This window comes from Carica papaya, chromosome 7 (genome assembly GCF_054855325.1).
Source record: "Carica papaya isolate Zhongbai chromosome 7, ASM5485532v1, whole genome shotgun sequence".
NCBI lineage: Eukaryota > Viridiplantae > Streptophyta > Magnoliopsida > Brassicales > Caricaceae > Carica > Carica papaya.
In genome coordinates, this window is record NC_142315.1 from 12,632,165 (window position 1) to 12,655,729 (window position 23,565).

The window sequence follows — 23,565 nt, forward strand, 5'->3', positions numbered from 1 at the left end:
TGTTGTTGGGGTTTTATCCAATAAAAGACGCCTCATTTGAGAGGGAGGGTAATTTTTTATATAAGCAAAAAGATAATTTTGACTATAATAGATTTAATGTTAAAAGTATCTTATCTAATGATTTTGCTCTTTAATCCACTAATATAGCCTTTTCCCAAATTAAAAGTTTTTAGTCATTAGACAATTAGGTTTCCACAACTAATGCCAATAATTAATGTCAATCTTGATCATGTACTAACTAGGTTATAACTAGATTTTTATACTGTAATTTGATAATCTACATAAAAAAAAATAAACAATTATCATAGATATTATATTGAGAGTTAATTCGACACTCAAGTAAATTCTATTAGATAGCTAAGAAAATAATTAGAGGTTTACGAGAGCTAAGTGCTTCCATCATACTCATAGTTACTTATTTAGAGAAATTATATTGACATTTGTAATTATATGTGTTTATTGGAATGGTGTAATGAGCATAATAATTATTGTAACAATCATGAGACATATGCGTTAGCTTTAACAACTGCTAATGTGATAATGGTCATATAAAATAAATGGCATATCCTCATCTAAGATCTAACATTTTGGTTTCCTAACTTAATGTTTTTACGTGCTTTATGTTATATATCTCAGCATATCTTTTATGTGTGCCCTCAATTTTTAGTTTTGCCACCACTGATAACATAAAAAAATCTTACATTGAGTGTTACATTATCTAATTATCGGTGAACTCAATTTCTTTTACTTTATTATTAAGAACGAACTATCATATTTATTTGTATCTACTGTATAAAATAACTTAAATAACAAATTATAATATTTATACAAATAAAAAAAATTCATATTAAAATAATTTATCAGTATGATGTGTATTTTAATAAAAGTGCATGACCTGTTAATAAACTACTATATAAGACTTTTCAATTAAGAATAACTCTAAGTTGTCTCTTCTCATGCACCAGTATTATGGCTATTTTCTTCATCATATAATCAATACACTTATTTAACTCATGTGTATTATAAGAACTTTAGATATGTTATAAAATAATTTATCCATGCACCCACTAATGATTAATGTTTCTCTTGGCTTTTAAACATGAAATGGAGGTTACATGAGAGAACAATTTATTGCCAATGAATTCAGTCTCTTCTAAGTCATAGTCCCTTTTTCAATGAGGTTAGAAGGGCATCCAAAAAAACATATACTAGGAGATGAAATTTTGAGAGAATCAATATTTGTTTACAATCCAAAATTTAAATTTCATTTTATTTTAGTTTATCCATGGCAATAAATAATTTTGTAAATCTTCCAACAACGAAAAAGAAAAAAAGAAAAGCTAAAACCTGACAGGATAGAAAAGAAACCATTTTACCCTTTGATGAAATAGAGTTCTGTATACACCCCTCTTTCTATATTTCTTCATCATCTCTTTGACTACATGTTGTTTACTTGTCTTCCTCCTCCATTTTACGACTTTAATGAAAAAATTACTAACTAACTAATTATTCTATCATGTAATGGTTAATTAGAAATTAAAAATTCAAAATATTAAATTAAAAATTATCTTAATTGGTGGGCCAAACTATCCTAGTGTGGTAGGTTAGCTGATGTGCTCAATTTAAGAGCCCAAGTAAATGAGGTTTTTTTTTTTTTGGTAATTTGACACTTTTAATGGTCGCCAAACGGTGGAGAGAATATTTATTGGAATATTACCACCTTATGAATTATTGATTAATTAAGATCAAAATAAATCTTACTAATTATCTTAAAATTTAGTATTAAAGTAGATTAGTTGAAGAACAATCTTGGTTGGACTAGTAGTACTTAATACCTTGATTCAATTAGACTTAAAAAGCGTAAAAATTAGATAACAATCAATTTAGATATGTCAAGGAATAAATTAGATCTTGAACAAGACCCATGAGGAGCCATCCAAATGGAAAATTTTAAAATATTTTTAATTATCGATTTATGTATTTGTCCTAATCTTACTTTTCTTCCAACTTCTAATTTAATTTTAGTGTCTATTAGTGGAGAAAAGCTCTTACCAATTAGCATAATTGGAAATAATGTTTTAAAGAATACTAGATACAAAAAGGTAATTGAGGTACCTCATATTTTTACCTCAATGCAACAACTAGGAAACAAAAATAATAATAATAATAATAATTACTACCATTCAAAAATTTTACTAATACGTACTTCAAAGGTCAATGTCATCTCCACTCCTCCCCATCCAGGCTTACAATTTCTGACGCGAGAAGGTATGGGAAAGATTGAATCTACTTCTGAAATTCACTCAACGTATGCAATACCGAAACAATAACCAGCTAAATTAAACTTCTCTCTCTAATTGGTTCTACAATCCTAAAAGAAAAGCAAAAATAAAGATTAAAAAAATAAAATAAAGAAAGAAAAAACGTCACGGACTTACCGATAAATTGATCTCTGCTTCTTGGCTCAACAAGATTTCTGAAAACTCCTGCTTCCTGAAAAACTTGAAAAAGCTAATTTGACCAAAAATGCTAAAAGAAAGAAAAATCAAAGCTCTAAAGAATTCTTTCAAATTTATTCTCCAATGTGTGCTTTACATCCTAGGACCAAATGTCTATTTATAGCATTTCTTGAACAATTTAGATGAGTACAAAAATTTTGAGATAATTAATAAAATAATAATTTAGATATAATTCTATCTTAATCTAGAATAAATACAAAATAAAATAATTATCCTATCCCAAATAAATTAATTAAATAATTTTAAGAGATAAATTTATAAGTAAAATAATATTTAATTTAAATTCATATTTATCTCATGTGAAATTTATTAAAAAAACATGTGCAAATTAATTTTAACACAGTATTTAAAAAGTGGTTCACAAGATTTTTTAAAAGAGTTTTAAAATAAAATAAATATTAAATAATATTTTAAAATAAAAGAAAAGAGGGATCGGCCAGACGGTCCATGGGGGTTGCGTAGGAGAAAGTCCACAGGAATCGCAGGCTAGCGGGCTTGGGCCCTTGGGCCATCTGCAGGCTAGTCCGCGGGCTTGTCCATATGGGCAGTCGACTGGGAATCCCGAGTAGCGGGTTGTGCACAGATGAGCGATCCCAAGTGCGCACATGTGCAGGGGTCGTGTGCATGCCGCTCGGGTCTTGCGCGCATGCAGTGCGCGGGGCGTGTGGGTTATTCCAGCCGCACATTCACTTGCTACTTCCTGCGTCTGAGCTATCAACCTGTACGGGTGGATTGTAATGCTTATCAATCACGTGCCACAGGTAATTTACACGTCGCACATGTCTTCCATCTTCGCACTGTGCTTTGGACCTCCCTTCGTGTTTCGTCATCGACCGCATTGCTAACCCAATCCTGGACGAGCAAGTTAAAAACTCCTTAAAGCTTGTCGGGTCGACTTCAGGAACTTGGGCCTACGATCAACTGTGTTTGTTTCCCTATTGGGCCTAATTCGTCGAGGACTTAGAGTCCTGCATGTTCTCTTCTTTTATCGGGATATCCTTCGTGATGGTTTTCACGTCACTTTTTTTATATTCATCCTCTGTTATAAAAAAGATGATAGCCTTAGTGTTATTCCTCATAAAATTGAAATCTATAAGGCACTTTAAGTATAGGCTCTAACGTAGCTCCAAGGCCAGCCAACATACCTTCTTTATTTTATAAATCATACTAAAAACTATTGCATAAAGATATTACTGTTTATGTCCAATCCTTCTTCCATGAATGATATTTATTACCATAGCAACATAATTATCATCCCTAAGATCCTTTCACCTAAAAAAGTTTAACAATATAGACATATGTCACTTTGCAATATCAGCTATAAAATAATAATCAAAGTCCTAATTAATTGATTTATCCCCTTTAGGGATCACCTTATCTCACCCTACCGACTTAATTATCAAAAACAGATACATACAAGACAATTCTCTAATTGCAAAAGAATTTTTTTTTCATTCATAAAAAATGGAAAAAAAGGGGTTTTTGGTTAAACGTGATATGAGCAGGGCATTCGAGCAAATAGGAAAACTCAAGTTTTATCTTATGTTGGTTTTTCTCCTAAAGTAGTATAACTTCTCTCTTAATGTTATACTACTTTCACCTATCAACTCATTATTAATGGTAATCTTATTCGTGGGGATCCCCTCAAATAAGTCTTAGATAAGAAGATTTCCTCTCCCCCTACTTATTCAAACTCTAGACTGATTTCTTCTCCCACCTATTATTCCAAGCAAAAACATACAAATTCATACATGGTCAGAAAACTTAAACCAAATGCTCCCTCAATTTCTCATCTCTTTTTCTTTAATGATCTCCTCATATTTGGATAAGCCACTGTAACTAACTTAAAAACCCATCTCCACATCTTACAAACATATTATATCTTGTTAGGCCAATCACATAATAAATAAAATCTTATACTTGTTTTAGTTCTATCTTATCCTTTGCTCAATAACGTAATTTACAATACTCCTCTCAATTTACTAAGCTCATGTAACATATTAAATAGAGCTACAAGCATGGAAATATGCACACCTATCATGTGATGATTTAATATGTCCTCACTACGTGTATAGTTATCTCATATAACTATTAAACCTCCCTAAAAAAATACTCATACAACTTATCCAAGTTATTAGAATATGGTGGGGAATCCCAACTACACCAAAAATATTACTACACGCATACTATTTGAAAAATACTCACCTACCTAAGCACTTTAGAGGTTTAAATTTAAAAAACCTATTTGGATACAACCTAGCTCTCCTAGTAAAACTAGCTTGGTCTTTTCTCTAACCAGCCATAAATGTTTGCACTCAAATTTTATATGTTAAATACTTGAAAGACCTACCTTTTACTATGTTATTAACTTTAACCTAAAGACTATTATATGGATGTATTATAGAAAGCACAAAACTTCTAACCCTATAAGTATATAAGTCAATTGTGTTAGGCTCCAACATTTGCACACGGATGGTTTCCCTAGATTCTTATCTTACCTAATCTCATTCATCCTATTTTGAGGAATCCCAAATTCGCATGTGTTAAGAGTCTCTTCTATCTAAACTCCAATATATAAAATCTTCCCTTACTCTTCCAATAATTTTCTTCTCCAGTAACCTCTCATATTATTAATTACCTATTTCCTCACAATCCAATCTATTAGATTCATGTAATTAGAAGTTCACTTCTAGTTTAGAATACATTGTTAACTCAACATATTGCTTAAATCATCCTAAAACCCAATCCTCATATATTCATCATTCTCATAGTTCTATTAAATATTAGAAACTTCTTTAGTCATCTCAAATTCTTCTTAGACATACACTCCTATGGTGGCTCATCCTCTAAAAAATCTTGTTATGTATGCGTTATACTAACCCCATGTCTTCTATTTCCAAATGCAGCTTTTATGAATAATAAAAAACAGATACCATATGTCAACTATTCCTATAATGTCCCTTGGTAAGACTATTGTGGTATGTCTCCTCTTGGGACATCAAGCTTGAAAATTTATCATCACTTACAGTGATAAACTAAGTTTTGTCTCTGTTACTGAACCAAAAACATAAGTCACCACCTTCTGTTAAATTTTTCAACAAAGTTTCCATTACGTTATAATAATGACATATATCTCTCTACTATTGGACAAGTTAGTGTGTGTATGTTTAATAAAGTATACACCATAATCAATGCATCCAAGAAAGTTATATATATATATATATATATATATATATATCAACAACATGTTCAATGATACCATCGAGCTATATAGGTTTTGGGTAACTTGTACAAAGAAAGGAAACAAGGGTCAATCATTATATGTGCTTCAACAACTTAGTGAGATTATTTCTTCATTTGCATAGTGCTTTATGTCATTAATACCCTGAATACTTCCTCTTTTCCTTGCATACATCTAAACCACTACAAATAATGCTTGAGGGTTTTGGGAAAACTTTTAATTGCATAAAAGCCCTAGCGGGCACTCAGGTAAATACATATGTTTGTAAGCATATGGGCTCTATTCTTTGACAAGATCACCATCCAACACAGGGCTTTCTTATTTCATCCATTGCCTTACCCAACCCAAATGCCATTTTGATATTAAATGGTTATATATAAGGTAATCACCTAATCTGTAATGTACTAACTGCACTATCCCACTGTACCTCCTACGCTAAATTTTTTTTATACAAATATTTACATATCTTAATAATATATTTTACTTGCCATGAAAAAGAATTATTGTTAGTCTTCTATGCTATGTTAATATGATATCTAACATTGATCTTAAATCAAACAAAAAAAAAATAAGGTACAAACTGAATAATATCATATGCATTTAACGTAGTTAAAGTCAGGTATTTTCTCTAAAACTTGTATTCATTATTCCTATAAATAATAAGAAGTCTTAAAGATTGTGTGTAAAAGAAAACAAAAGAAATATGTAAGGACCCGAACCCCCATTCAGAGTCCTGATCGCATCCCATTATGCAATGATAAATAATTTACATAAATGTCTCACGTAACCAATATTTAAAGATTCAAAAGTACATCTCTCACACAACTTAGTTTTAAAATGTCCAAAATTCATGAGGCTTGTTTAAGCTGTGAATTAAATACTTATTGCAATAAAATAAATAACTTTAATTACTATCTAAATTTAGGTAAGATGGAGTGGAACAATCTCTTAGTGAATCTCTCACCCTTTGGGAGCAGGGTCCTGAACGTCTTGATCTAGAAAGGATAATAAATTGGGTGAGCTACACGAGCTCAATAAGAATATAAAAACTAAACAACGTAATGGCTCATCAAAGTATTGTAGAAAATGGTAAAACAGCTGATGGAATATTTACATTAATAAAACCAACTTTAAACTTAGAAACATGTTTAATTTCCTCATTTCATACCCCTATTCCTCTAATGCAGAGTTCCCATGATTGCTTTTGATTATAATTTCATGTTTTCTTATAATTACTATCATATTACATCAAATTTATATTCAACTAATTTCGTTTACATTAACAAATACCGTCAACCCTATCAAACATGTAATCCAGTGGCTTCCATTTAAAAAAAAAACAATATTATCAGTTCACAACAATCATCTATACACATAACATTAAGATATCGTTAAAATCATAGTGAGAAGCACAATCAACACACATCTCAATAACTGTGAAACTTTGGGTTCCTTATCATTTCACCTTAGCAGTGTTATTTACCATTTTCATTTTCATTACTTGTTTTAGGGCCCAAAGGGATTCCTGCTACATGTGGGTACACAAACATTTCCTTTGTAATCATCGATCGTCCCTATACCTCGTCTGGTAATAGACACCACAATTATAAACCGACTCAATACCCCATCCGATATGAGTGTTATTTAACCAACTCCCAACCTCGTCCGATATGGAACTTTCCAGCCTCGTACGACTGATGACACATCCACGTTAGGGTTCATCCTATGTACCAAATCCGTACACTCTCTCCTGTGATACCCGATAAGCTGTTTCCTCTTTAAAGCTTATTTATGTTTCATGTTTCAACTTCATAAACTCAAACATGATAGTTATATTTTAGAATGAAAATTAACACCCAACTACGTGTATACATTCATATCAAGCATACACACCTTATATTAAGCAGACAGTCTCATGCGTATATATATATGTCAAACACACATAATTTGTTATTTATGTTTAGATGAAAAAAATCAAATATAATTTATTTAACAGCTACTTGGCTTATGTATATTATATATATACAAATTATCTATATATATATATATACACATTTATATGACACCGCATGCACCTTTTATTTATATACTGCGCACAGTCTCAGTAGACATATATACTAGAACGCATACTCACCACAACATGAGTACATAAACTGACACACGCACCCCACTCACATAAGAAATCATGAATGACCTTTCCCGCACGTCGACCTGCAAAAGTATATTTACCCACCACACAATAAAAAATCCCAAACAACTAAAATATAGTTGCATAATCAGTTATAAACCAACACTTGCATAAAATCAGTTGAATCATCACCATTGGCATCTCACATAAGTTAAATTCAAAGTCGCAATTAATTTTAGGCGATCTAAAGGTCAAACTTCGATTAAACAATTAAAGAGAGGGTTGAGATATCCTTACCTAGAGTTTGGTTGGAAAAGGTATCGGAATCCTAAGTGCCGTCGTACGTGCCATTTTCAGAGTCGACACACACTGCCGCGAATGAGAATAAATCATTAAGAAAGTCGCAACACGCTTAGTCCGAAAAGAATCTTGCAAATCCGTCAGGATTTGGCCTCCCTGCGGTCTGACCACTCCTTCCACGTCGCACACAGCACGTTCAAGTTTCCTTCTCCACCATCGCGTTGCGTGCCAAGAGTAAATATGCCCACTTGTCGTCGTGCCGCACACCAGGATCATATCTCCCCCTCTTGCTGCAACACAACTCTTTCTTCCCAGCACGTCACGCAATGATCGCGCACGAATCTTCTTCTCCGGCCGCTGTTTCTTCGCCTCACGTGGATCAGCTGCTCACCGGGTCTCCCTTCTTCTTCTTCTTCTTCTTCTCCACTACTCTCTTCCGCTCTTAGAGTTTTTTTCTTTTTTTTTTCTTTTAATTAATTAATTTACTATTATTTCATTTATTTTATTTCCCTTTTTTCATTTTTTTTTGTGGTTGTTACAAAATATCAGTTATCTATATAACCAAAGTGGAGCGCAATCAGTTTTTTTTTTTGTGTATCTTGTGTTACAATTGCTTCAATACATTCATTGCTAAAGTCAGAACAACCATAAGCAACTATCTAAGGTTTAGGATGCCTTTTAAAACAAATGAGAAATCTAGGATCTCAAGAATGTGTATATATATATGGACTAGCATATATATGATAGGTTATTCCCATTGATAGGCTTGAATTCCATACTTGAGACTTTTATACACACCACTTAGGCTAAGCTTTAGCCCACTTAGAGCTAAAATGATTTTGTAATGACCTCGTTTATGGTCACGTGGCCTATAGTAAATATAAGAATATATTTTACTTTTAAGTATTAAAGGGAAAAAAAAGCTTAAACATGTTACATTAATGTACTTCTTTATTTGGTTATTGCTCATGACTGAAATGAATGTAAACCCATATATTTACATGAAAAAAAAGATTAGTTTACCTTGCCCGAAAGCAAAGCAAACTAAAAATTGCAACCAAGTTCCAATTTGTACTTACAATTGTATTTGGCAAGATTATTTAACTGTAGCACCCGGAAAGGAGGAGGAAAAAAAAAAAAAAAAAAAAAAAAGGGGGGGGGGGGGCCACGTCAGCAGCCACGTCAGCAGGCCCGGTCAGCAGTCCCGGCCAACCGGGGCCTGCCACGTGGCAAGATCGCGTCACTCCAAAAGGAGCCACATTGGCGATCCGCGTGGGTGCGATCCGACGGCCCAGATCAATCGCGCGATCGGACGGCCCAGATTCAAACGCACGGACGGCCCAGATTCAATCAAAAAACGAACGGCCCAGATTAAAATGAAATGAACGGCTGTGATCAAAAGGCAAGGGGTTATAAATAGAACCCCCACACCAGACCACAAACCCTAGCCGCCAGCCGCTCGCCGGAGAAGACGAACCAGAGGCCGACCGCCGCCACCCGCCGCCACTCGCCGCCGCACCGGGGAAATTTCCGACCGCCGATCGAGGTAAATTTCATACCCCCGACTCGTTTTTCCCCACTGATTCCTCCTATGGCCAAATCGAAGCTGAAATCCCGGCCAAACGGCCGGAATACGCGGCCGAAGCCCAGCGGCGCCGCCGCGCCCCCTCTCGGTTTTTGCCTCCGACGAGGCCCTTCCCGGCCTCCGTTCGATGCAATTTTTATATCACCGTGATCACCATTCTTTTCTCTACAGGTTGACCGAAGCCAAATCACCAAAACACGAACCTCGCCGGAGGGTCGCCGTACCCGAGAGCGCCGCCGCCGGTAAGCTCCGCTTTTCCGTGATTTTTTTGGCCCCCCGAGGGCCCTAGGGTTGTTTTCTGACAAGGACCGATGCGAGTGTGGCCGAATTCGGCCGAAAACGACCGAAAACAGCCAACCCGAGGCGACTCGCCGCCGCCAGCGGCGGCGCCGTCGCCGGAGCACGGCGGAGCCGCCGTGCCGGAGTTGCGATTTGGGCCGAAAGAGGCCCTGGGCCTAATTTGGATTTTTTTTGGAACACGTGCAGGTACTGTTAGCGTGTTTCAGTTCCCCGGGAAAAATTCAGGGAAAATTAGGGACAGCCTGCAGGCGCACTGTGAATCGTATTCGGATCCCGAAAACAAGTAAGGACCCCTCACCCTATTTCCTATCACGGTATTAAAGTTCAAAATGATAAAACGGTATTTCTTGAATTAACGCATGTGTGAAATTGCTTAAGGTTGCTAATGGAGCCCGAGTCTAGTGTGATTGATGATTTACTGTTATTTGGCATGTTTTACACTGTTTTACAGCTTTAAATGCATTATGGGGTTTGATGTGTTCATTTTATAGTTTCGAATGCATATATTACTGTTTTATTAATTATGGGTTGAATGACTGAAGAACTGATACTGTATGTTGTCTGTTCGGCATGAATTACGATTTGCTTGTTTAAATGTGAATTGATGATGCTTATTGAGGAAAAAGGGAAATGAAATATTGTATAGACTGATAATTGTATGACGGGGTCAGCCTGACTAGATATCCTGGGAGATGGTGGACGAACCGGGTCCGTAGGGAACCCTACCGGGATTGTGGTCTCACATGCCGGACGGGGCATGGAGATCTTATGGTTTTGGCGCCCATACCGGACGGGGTATGGGGACGGCCCGTTTCACCCTCATACCGGACGGGGTATTGAGGTTTATGGTTTTGGCGCCCATACCGGACGGGGTATGGGGACGGCCCTGGAAACTGATTATGAATGTTAAAGGTTAACGGGTAGCGGGACCCCTAGGGACCCCCATGGATACTAGTAGGCTGGTAAATGAGAAAAGGATATGTTGTATAATGATTGAATTATAAAAGGCGTGATAAGTGCTATGTTTTACAGCTTATATTATTCCATGATTGTGATAATGTTATTATTTTTCTTATATTGTTTTCATAAATTCCACCGAGGTAAGTGGATGGTAAAGGTTTTCATGTTAATAAACGAGTTTATTGTAAATTATGCTCCATTGGTCTTTTTGTGGTTTTCTACCCACCTTTATCTCCGTGACGGTGAGATATCGTGATGTTCTTACTGGGCTAGTGTAGCTCACTCCTTAATTAACCATTTCAGATCAGGAAGACAGGGTTCCCGAGCCCGTTCCGCAGGAAGACGACGAAGGGGATGCCTAGAGACTCTGTAGTCATACGCATAGTTTATTTTCGAGTTTTCTTTCTTAGTTAGTTTAACCTTTTATATTTTAAGTACGTTTTTTTTGGTTTTTCGTGTAAGGGATGTTAACTGAAATTTTGATCTCGCTTCCGCATTCGATATATTTAAATACTCATTTCTTTTTTAATATTTTCCGGGGCCGTTACAGTTGGTATCAGAGCCGCATTTCCTCGGACCCATCCCTTACACTATAGTCCTTTAAAGAAATACTCACCGATTGGTCGTTACTCAACCATTCCTTGTAAATGCAGGTACACAGAAATGAGGAGAGGAAGGCCCCCACTAAACCGAGCGGCCCAAGATAATTCGCTTCGGGAGGATTTGGACAGATTATATGAGATGGTGGAAGCTCTCGTAGCTGCTCAGCGAAGGCAAGAGGAGAGAAGGGAGTTACCCGGACCTCCTCCGCTAGCGCAGGTTGAGCCCCCGTTACAGCAGGCTGATCCCGAGCCACCCCGGCAGGAGCCTGTTCCTCCACAGTACCACCCGGCACCACAGCCGCGGTACGACCCGGTACCACAGCCACGGTACCAACAGGTACCGCCACAGCACATTCCAGTGCCCCCACCCCATCAGCAGGCGCCACCACAGGGTCCCCCAGTTCACCCTCAGCCGGCCCCAGTCCCTCTACCTCGGGACCCCGCTCCCTCCTTGATCGACCCCGGCTTCATAGAGAAGTACAGGAGACTGAACCCTTCTACTTTTTCAGGGGGATCCTCTTTCGAAGAGGCCCAATACTGGCTGGCGGAGACTGAGAGAGCCTTTGAGACCTTGGGAGTAATTCCTGAGCAGAGGGCTGCCATTGCCTCCTACATGCTGGTAGGGGAAGCAGTACGCTGGTGGGAGCTCAAGCGGGCCACCCTGCCTGTACCAGTTACTTGGGAGCAGTTCCTAGCGGCTTTCCATGCGGAGTATCTCCCTAAACACATCCAACATTTAAAGGAAATGGAATTTGCTCAGTTGGTCCAGGGTAATATGACAATGTCGGAATATGCCCGCAAGTTCCTGGAGCTGGGCCGACATGCCCCGGAGACATTGTTGGATGAGGGCCGAAAGGCCAGGAAATTCCAGTGGGGTCTCCGCCCGGCGATCAGACAGCACTTATTGGTGATGGAGCTCGAGACATATTCGGCAGTCCTGGCAAAGGCGCAGATCATAGAAAGGAGCTTCGACACCCGCCCTCAGCTAGCGGGAAGTTCCCGACCTTCAGCCCCGCTCCGCAGGCCAGCGCCTACCATGCCGGTCCAACCCAGCAAGAGACCCAGGCCTGCCGCTCAGGGCCCTCCTCAGGCTATGGGGGCAGCTCGTGGAAAGATCTGCCAGTACTGCGGCAGGGATCATGGGGACCGACCCTGCTACCGCCTCAACAACACCTGTCGTATATGCGGCAGTGCCCAGCACTATGCGAGGGAGTGTCCTAGGAACCAGAATCAAGGGAGGCCTCCAATCCAGGGCAGAGTTTACAACCTTACCCAGAAGGATGCCGATGCAGACCCGGACGTGGTACATGGTATGTATACTATCTCTGGCCACATTGCTCATATTTTGTTTGATACTGGTGCATCACATTCTTTTATTTTACATGTTCTTGCTTCCAAAATTTGTGTACCACCTGATAGACTTGATTCATTATTGTTTGTATCTACCGCTGGGGGGGAGACATTACTAGGAGAGGTTGTCTACAGGGCATGTGCCGTGGAGATAGCAGATAGGAAATTGAGGGTAGACCTGATAGGGTTAGACACAGGGGATTTTGATGTAATCCTAGGAATGGATTGGCTGGCGGCGTATCACGCCACCATAGACTGCTTTAATAAAAAGATTGTATTTAATCCTCCCAACGAGGAGCCATTTACAAGTTAATAAAATTATTCGGTACTGATTCTCCCTAATGACAAATTCTTTTCTTCTTAATTCCCAGTGCGTTGATATTGTATTTTCCCTAACTAGGTAAACCCAAGAAGGAAGTTTGTATCCAAGAGATTCCAGTAGTCCGAGACTTTCCAGACGTATTTCCGGATGAACTGCCCGGTCTACCAGGGGACAGAGAGGTCGAGTTCACCATAGACTTACAGCCAGGAACCCAACCCATCTCGGTAGCTCCTTACCGAATGAGCCGCATCGAGATGGAAGAGCTAAGGAAACAAATCACTGAGCTACAAAACAGTGGCTTCATTAGACACAGCATTTCCCCATGGGGTGCCGGGGTTACTTTTGCAAAGAAAGGAGATGGAACGTTGAGACTGTGTATTGATTATAGAAGGATAAACAAGGTAACAATTAAAAACAAGTACCCTCTCCCCCGGATTGATGACCTTTTCGATCAGTTGCAGGGTGCACAGGTCTTTTCTAAAATAGATCTACGATCAGGTTACCATCAGGTAAAAGTGAGAGCAGAAGACATCCCCAAGACGGCATTCCGAACCAGGTACGGACACTATGAGTTCCTGGTTATGCCGTTTGGGCTAACCAACGCCCCGACCATCTTTATGGATCTAATGAACAGAATCTTCATAGAGTTCTTGGATAAATTTGTCATCGTGTTCATCGATGATATCTTAGTCTACTCAAAAAGTAGAGAAGAACATGCTCATCATCTTGCCCAAGTCCTCCAGGTACTCAGGGAAAAGAAGTTGTATGCAAAGTTGAGCAAGTGTGGATTTTGGCTCGAGCAAACCGCCTTCCTAGGACATGTTATATCTAAGGAAGGGGTGTCGGTGAACCCCGAAAAGGTTGAAGCGGTACTTGGTTGGAAAAGGCTGACAACAGTTAAGGAAATTCGCAGTTTCCTAGGGATTGCGGGTTATTACCGCCGGTTTGTCGAAGGGTTCTCCAGTCTAGCGGCCCCTCTAACCCGACTCACAAAGAAGAATGCAAAGTTTGATTGGAATGAGAACTGCGAAAGGAGTTTTTCAGAATTGAAGAAGCGACTGACTACTGCACCCGTGCTGGCTCTACCGAGTGGATCAGGAGGGTATACAGTTTATAGTGATGCCTCCTATCTGGGCCTGGGTTGTGTCCTGATGCAGCATGGAAAGGTTATAGCATATGGGTCTAGACAGCTAAAGAATCATGAGAAGAACTATCCTACCCATGACTTGGAGCTTGCCGCAATCATACACGCCTTGAAAATCTGGCGCCATTATTTGTATGGAGAGACCTTTCAGATCTACACCGATCATAAGAGTTTGAAGCACATCTTCACTCAGAAGGATCTCAACATGCGTCAGAGAAGGTGGATGGAACTCCTCAAGGACTATGATTGTGACATCCTATACCATCCAGGTAAGGGCAACGTAGTAGCCGATGCCCTCAGTAGGAAGAGTGCAGGCACCCTAGCCCATCTGATGGTTTCGGAATGCAGGTCCATTGGGGCTACGCAGCAGGTTCGACTGCAAGATCTGAAGAGGGCCACATGTTTGAGTCACCTAGCAGTCCAACCCGAGTTAATCCAAAGAATAAAGGAAGCCCAGTCAATCGACCCCGCCCTAGTAAACCGCAAGAAGGATGCAGAACAGGGAGTGAACTCAGAATTTCAGATCTCTGCCGACGGATTGATTCGTTTCAAGGACAGAATGTGTGTCCCAGACGACAATGAATTAAAAAGAGACATCATGACAGAGTCCCATAGTTCAAGGTTCGCCATGCATCCAGGAAGTACAAAAATGTACCAAACTATGCGACCCCGATTCTGGTGGAATGGGATGAAGAGAGATATAGCCGACTTTGTATCTAAGTGCTTGGTATGTCAGCAGGTCAAAGCAGAACATCAACGCCCAGGGGGGTTGCTTCAGCCTTTACCGATTCCAGAATGGAAGTGGGAACACATCACCATGGACTTCGTATCGGGACTACCCAAGGCACGATCGGGACACGATGCCATATGGGTAATTGTTGACCGACTCACTAAGTCTTCCCACTTCCTGGCCATCAGAATGACTGATTCGTTGGACAAGTTGGCAAGAATGTATGTCCGGGAAATAGTCAGACTGCATGGGGTCCCAGTAACAGTGGTATCCGACAGGGATCCCAGATTCACTTCTCGATTTTGGAATAGTTTCCAGCAAGCTATGGGAACAAAGCTGTCCCTCAATACTGCCTTCCACCCCCAAACCGATGGACAATCAGAGAGGACAATCCGTACGCTGGAGGATATGCTCCGAGCTTGTGTCCTTGACTCTGGAGGCCATTGGGATGACCATCTACCCCTGATAGAGTTTGCCTACAACAACAGTTACCAAGCAAGCATCGGCATGGCCCCATACGAGGCGCTATACGGGCGTCCGTGCAGGTCACCGATTTGTTGGGAGGAAGTGGGCGATAGAAGTTTGTTTGGCCCGGATTTAGTGGAAGAAACCACGTCCAAGATAGTTAAGATCAAGAAGAACATCCAGACAGCTCAGAGTAGGCAAAAGAGCTATGCTGATACCCGGAGGAGAGACCTGGCCTTTGAGAAAGGTGACCGTGTGTTTCTTAAAGTCACCCCCTTCAAGGGAATTAGTAGGTTCGGCAGAAGGGGAAAATTAAACCCCAGATACATTGGACCATTTGAAATCTTAGACAAGATTGGTACCACTGCCTACAGACTTGCACTGCCCCCTGAGCTCTCCCGGGTTCACAATGTGTTTCATGTATCTATGCTGCGCAAGTACAATCCGGACCCTTCTCATGTCGTGGCTCATGAACCGCTTTCACTCCGAGAGGACTTGTCTTATGAAGAAGTACCGGTCAGTATCACGGACCGAGAAAGCAGAATACTCCGTAACCGGGAAATATCATTTGTAAAAGTCTTGTGGCAGAACCACACGCCTAGGGAGGCGACTTGGGAGCTGGAATCAGAATTTAGGGCCCAATATCATCATCTGTTTGATCAAGAGTAATGAGGCAAATTTGGAGACCAAATTTCTTTATGGGGGGGAGAGTTGTAGCACCCGGAAAGGAGGAGGAAAAAAAAAAAAAAAAAAAAAAAAAAAAAAGGGGGGGGGGGGCCACGTCAGCAGCCACGTCAGCAGGCCCGGTCAGCAGTCCCGGCCAACCGGGGCCTGCCACGTGGCAAGATCGCGTCACTCCAAAAGGAGCCACGTTGGCGATCCGCGTGGGTGCGATCCGACGGCCCAGATCAATCGCGCGATCGGACGGCCCAGATTCAAACGCACGGACGGCCCAGATTCAATCAAAAAACGAACGGCCCAGATTAAAATGAAATGAACGGCTGTGATCAAAAGGCAAGGGGTTATAAATAGAATCCCCACACCAGACCACAAACCCTAGCCGCCAGCCGCTCGCCGGAGAAGACGAACCAGAGGCCGACCGCCGCCACCCGCCGCCACTCGCCGCCGCACCGGGGAAATTTCCGACCGCCGATCGAGGTAAATTTCATACCCCAGACTCGTTTTTCCCCACTGATTCCTCCTATGGCCAAATCGAAGCCGAAATCCCGGCCAAACGGCCGGAATACGCGACCGAAGCCCAGCGGCGCCGCCGCGCCCCCTCTCGGTTTTTGCCTCCGACGAGGCCCTTCCCGGCCTCCGTTCGATGCAATTTTTATATCACCGTGATCACCATTCTTTTCTCTACAGGTTGACCGAAGCCAAATCACCAAAACACGAACCTCGCCGGAGGGTCGCCGTACCCGAGAGCGCCGCCGCCGGTAAGCTCCGCTTTTCCGTGATTTTTTTGGCCCCCCGAGGGCCCTAGGGTTGTTTTCTGACAAGGACCGATGCGAGTGTGGCCGAATTCGGCCGAAAACGACCGAAAACAGCCAACCCGAGGCGACTCGCCGTCGCCAGCGGCGGCGCCGTCGCCGGAGCACGGCGGAGCCGCCGTGCCGGAGTTGCGATTTGGGCCGAAAGAGGCCCTGGGCCTAATTTGGATTTTTTTTAGAACACGTGCAGGTACTGTTAGCGTGTTTCAGTTCCCCGGGAAAAATTCAGGGAAAATTAGGGACAGCCTGCAGGCGCACTGTGAATCGTATTCGGATTCCGAAAACAAGTAAGGACCCCTCACCCTATTTCCTATCACGGTATTAAAGTTCAAAATGATAAAACGGTATTTCTTGAATTAACGCATGTGTGAAATTGCTTAAGGTTGCTAATGGAGCCCGAGTCTAGTGTGATTGATGATTTACTGTTATTTGGCATGTTTTACACTGTTTTACAGCTTTAAATGCATTATGGGGTTTGATGTGTTCATTTTATAGTTTCGAATGCATATATTACTGTTTTATTAATTATGGGTTGAATGACTGAAGAACTAATACTGTATGTTGTCTGTTCGGCATGAATTACGATTTGCTTGTTTAAATGTGAATTGATGATGCTTATTGAGGAAAAAGGGAAATGAAACATTGTATAGACTGATAATTGTATGACGGGGTCAGCCTGACTAGATATCCTGGGAGATGGTGGACGGACCGGGTCCGTAGGGAACCCTACCGGGATTGTGGTCTCACATGCCGGACGGGGCATGGAGATCTTATGGTTTTGGCGCCCATACCGGACGGGGTATGGGGACGGCCCGTTTCACCCTCATACCGGACGGGGTATTGAGGTTTATGGTTTTGGCGCCCATACCGGACGGGGTATGGGGACGGCCCGTTTCACCCTCATACCGGACGGGGTATTGAGGTTTATGGTTTTGGCGCCCATACCGGACGGGGTATGGGGACGGCCCTGGAAACTGATTATGAATGTTAAAGGTTAACGGGTAGCGGGACCCCTAGGGACCCCCATGGATACTAGTAGGCTGGTAAATGAGAAAAGGATATGTTGTATAATGATTGAATTACAAAAGGCGTGATAAGTGCTATGTTTTACAGCTTATATTATTCCATGATTGTGATAATGTTATTATTTTTCTTATATTGTTTTCATAAATTCCACCGAGGTAAGTGGATGGTAAAGGTTTTCATGTTAATAAACGAGTTTATTGTAAATTATGCTCCATTGGTCTTTTTGTGGTTTTCTACCCACCTTTATCTCCGTGACGGTGAGATATCGTGATGTTCTTACTGGGCTAGTGTAGCTCACTCCTTAATTAACCATTTCAGATCAGGAAGACAGGGTTCCCGAGCCCGTTCCGCAGGAGGACGACGAAGGGGATGCCTAGAGACTCTGTAGTCATACGCATAGTTTATTTTCGAGTTTTCTTTCTTAGTTAATTTAACCTTTTATATTTTAAGTACGTTTTTTTTTTTGTTTTTCGTGTAAGGGATGTTAACTGAAATTTTGATCTCGCTTCCGCATTCGATATATTTAAATACTCATTTCTTTTTTAATATTTTCCGGGGCCGTTACATTAACAGTAACAACTAGTAGCAACTGAAATAGTTTTCACCAATGTGAAGTATGTATGTTGAGTCAAAAGGTAAAGCAATTTATATAAAATAGTAAAAAAAAAAAAAAATTACTGAGAACTCAGCATATTATTATTAGTAAAAGGAATAAACATATATATTTTTCCTTTAATTATTTAGTGTTTAATATGAAAAAACTTTAATTTAATTAATAACCACCAACACAGCAAGCAAACAAACAAATGTATTATTTAGCTAATCCTCCCTCACCAGATTTAACACCAAATAAAAAATCAATTTCATTAAGACATCCATATAATAAAATAATGAAAGTCGTCGATAAATTATTACGAATTGAATTTAACAAACATTTGAAGATCCACCGAAACTCCAAAAACTTGGAATTAAATAAATACAAATAATATAAAATTTGGGTTTCATGCTAAAACATTGACGGGTTGTTAAAATTGGCTAAATAATCAAATGAGTATTTAATGTCTAACACATGTTCTAGATCAATATAATATATGATGGACCAAGCATCATACACACACACACACACACACTTATATACATATATATATATATATATGTCCACATAATTTGTCTCGCTAGAACCTAAAAAATGTTGACCTGAGAAAAAAAAAAAAAAAAAAAAAGGAGACTTAAGAATTAATCCGATGAAATAAAAATTAGCATAGTCCAAGAATAAAGGCAGAAGTTAAGGTTGTGTATGTAACACATGAACCCTATTAATTTTTATAAAATTTATTTGTAAATATTTCAGATTTAGATTCTAAAATTATTTAAAATTACATAATTAATTAAAAAAATTTATTGTAAATTAAATATCATATTTTATATAAAATAATATAATCAGGGTGCTTAACGAAGAGGTGTTTGGTATTCTACTAGAAAATAAAGTTTTCTTGTTATGGTTTGCTTGAGAAGAAGTCAGTCATTGCTTTTGTTGTTTATGTGTGTGTGTGCTAATTGATACATAACACTGAATTCGATTTCATATATATTTTTTAAATATAAAAATATTAATATTTGATAAAATTATGAATATATTAATAGTGAGGTAGCAATACATGTCACAAATAAATAATAATGCATGTTATTTTAAATTTTATATATTTAGTAAACATATTTATTCCAGTTAAATTTAAATTTGTAAATTTCATTTATAATTGAAATTACAATTTACAAGCAATTTTAGTGAACCACAATATAAAATAAACATAATTAAATTTGAAAGCAATTGTATTAACACCATTCTTAACAAAGATACTAATTATATTAAAAACTATTATTCTTAATCAATTTCAAGCGAGTGTACGGATCTATAAGTCTAAACAAATATTACTAAATCTTGAAGCAATTGTACTAATGTAATTTTTAAAGTAAAGATGAGAATTGTATTAAAGAAATGTCATCCTTAATTAATTACAGATTATCTTTAATTAATAAAGTTTATTGTACAAAGTTTTATTTCATGAAATAGAAGAAAATTAAAAATGTCATGGGAGCACGAGGGGTAAACTCGTAAATAGAGGGTAGAGCGGGGGCAAATTAGTAGTAACCAGCGATCTTGGTTCTGGCCGAAAATGGAAAATTAAAATTTAATGAATAATTGATTCTTTAGAATTTGAATAATGTAATTGAATAAAATAAAATACCCAGCGATAAATTCTCTACAACGACTGTTTCTATCCAATCAGTGGAAGCCACGTTGTAGGTTAGGCTCGGGAGATCTACAGGTTCGTCTCCGAAGCTATCCAAATGACGAAGGCAGGGCAGTGGGCCCACCTGGCATCACGCCTTTAAATCTTAATAATAAGAAGAGGTGAAAATGCAATAAAATCTTATTCGCTGACACGCTCCCCAACGCTGATGTTTTGTTCCTGCCTGCGCCAAACTCGGCCTGCTTTCCTCTCTCTCTCTCTCTCTCTCTATATATATATATATATATGCGCATACAGACACTACTAATATGTTTATATATTTGTATATTTGCTTCTTCTTTTTTTCGTTAAATCGAATTTCAATTGCTGCAAATTAATAATTTAATTTATCTTCCAAACTCGACCGCAATATTTTAGCCTTTAATTTATTTAAAGATAAAAAATTATTGGAAATTTTTGCAATACTATTTTTGCACTTACTCTATATTACAAATAGATTTGTCCCTGGTATAAAATATGAATTTTATAATTATATAAAAATACAAATGTTATATTTTAACAAAAATATAAAAAATATTTTCAACCAGTAGCCATTGATACAATGGATTCCTTTCCTCTTCATGTCCTTCTTCTCTCCTAACTGGAGTCTTCCTCCTTTATGAGAGATTTCTTTCCTCAAGTCATAGTTAACTTTACTCTTCTACTAGATCTCCAATAAAAGTTAGCAAACAACTTAGTAAGCATTTCTTCACAAGGATAAAGTACTAAATGAGAGTAATTGCATTATGGAGCAAAATGATAAACCTATAATTGATGTATTAAAATCTTATGTGGCAAGATTGGGATCAATAAATCTCGGTGGTTGAGACATATAAACATCTTTATCTAACTAACTTTAAAGAAAAATATTGTGGTGGGTTAAGCCTTTTCAACAAGCCGGGCCTTATAATGGTTGATGGTGCCATCGAGTTTTCTTTTAATACGAAAAATTCATTTTGAGCCAACTACATTATTAGATTCATTAGGGGGTACCAAGTCGCAAATACGATTATGAAGAAAAGCATCAAACTCCTCGGATAGAGTTACATACTAATATGTGTCTTTAAGAGCTTGTGTGTGAGATGAAGGTTCAATGGTATCTAGGGAGACAACAATGTGAAGGTTATACTTGTGAATTTGTTGACATTATTGTTTTTGGATCGGGTTACCATAGGGTGAAGGAGATTGAGGGAGGTCTCTGAATATGAGACAGTGTGACATATTGGGTGTGTTAAGTTTAACAACAAGTGTGGGTGGAGGAATTGATAAAAGTCAGCCTAACACAGGGGCTGTCATGGTCAAATCAGATGGTGCCATATTCGTTGATCCACTGTAGGAGTTGACACCAACATTGGCCGAAAAAGACAATTAGAAGGGAAACTCATACTCAAAAAACACTACATGACAAAAGATATAGATTTTTTAAGATAAGTGGCCATAACATAAGAAGACACTTTGATTAAGGGAATAACTAAGAAAGACACATGGACAGGATCGAGATTTCAGCTTATGAGACTTATAAAGATGCAGTCATGGATAACAAAGACATTTTAACATGTGTAGTTTTAAGATGTTGGGAGAGGTTTGAAAAAGACATTCAAATGATGATTTCATATATATGTTTTGTTTAGGCATATAATTAATAAGATATACAGCGATGGCAAAGACAAAGGGCCAAAATGAGGAAGGGACAAATGTTTAATGAAGTAATGTTAAAACTGTTTCAATAATGTAATCATGTCTACTTTATGCTCAGGTGTATGAGGTGGAGTCGTCAAATGTGAAGTACCATGAGTCTTAAAGAATTCTTCGAGATTTAAATATTCCCCACCATTGTCTGGATAAAGTGTGATTATAGGTCGATTAAAGCGTCTTTCAATGAGTGATTTGAAGCATTTGAACACAACTAGGACGTCATATTTACTTTTGAGTTTATAACACTAGATATATCTAGAATAATGATAAATGAAAATGATAGTATTTATAGTCATCGCAAGATAAAATAAAAAAAGTTCGAACATTCAAAAATATTAAATTAAGAGGGGAGTTATATATAAATAATGAATCATGAAAGGGTAATTTATAACTTTTATTGCAGAGGCAAACATTACAATGAAAGTTTTTAAATTGACTAGAATAAAAGGATACAAACTAAGACAATGATAAATGACGCATGACTTTATGAGATGGTTGGCTTAAATGACTATTCCATAAAGAAAATGACTCATAAGACACAGAGAGAACTAGTGGTGATGTTGACACACTCGAAGATGGAGACCAAGAGTAAATATCACCTTTAAGTGGACCTTGATGGAGGATGGCCCCTGTGCGAGAATGTTGCACCTGAAATGCATTGGAATAAAGACAATGATAACATTATTAATTTTACATAATTAGAAAATAGATAACAAATTTTTGTTCATTGAAAGCACACAAAGGGTGATGAAACATAGGGTAGAGAGAGTGAACCCGAGCGGATGATTTGTAAACTTGCACCATTTTCGATGATGACATTATTTGGGCCCTCATAAGAAGAATGAAGTGAGAGGTTGGCACAATCTGTTGTCACATGGTCTGTGGATCTAAGTCTAGAATCTATTCAAATGAGGACAAAACCAATGAATAGGGTACAATATTGGCTTGAGGAACCCATAATCTAGTTTATTATGAGTTTGTGATGCCACCTATTAACAGAATGAATTTATTGTTCACATAGTTGGTAGTGCCTAAGATAAGGGTAAGAATCTCGCTGATTTAATGGATTTTATGCTCATGGAGTCCATGCCTAGGGAGGTTAGAAATAGTTGGGTAATGACAAACCCATTGAGCGCCTATTTGGTTTGTTATGTGGCACAAAATTTGTAACTGAATGGGCAGTAACTAGAGAGATATTTTGGTATTTTTCATGGTTGCAAGCTGCATTTTGCAGTTGAGTAATTTCTCGTATAACTCTTCAAATGAGATTGTTGTCTCTCGTGTATGAATAACATTGGCAAGTTCTTCAATAGGAGCATTCATCATCACAAGTTTATCCATCTTTGTCTTGATATTTTCATAAAATTGGTGATTGTTTGAGATCTTTTGATCAAATTGCTAAGTTAGGTTTTTA

The 23,565-nt window shown here is 38.6% G+C and overlaps 1 long non-coding RNA gene across 1 annotated transcript; it reads left to right on the forward strand.

Moving 5' to 3' along the window:
* Positions 1-16,421: 16,421 nt before the first annotated feature.
* LOC148252972 (uncharacterized) lies at positions 16,422-18,574 on the forward strand. Its single transcript, XR_015813317.1, has 3 exons — positions 16,422-16,804; positions 17,015-17,085; positions 17,330-18,574. It is a non-coding gene; the product is annotated as an uncharacterized LOC148252972 (long non-coding RNA).
* Positions 18,575-23,565: the final 4,991 nt, after the last annotated feature.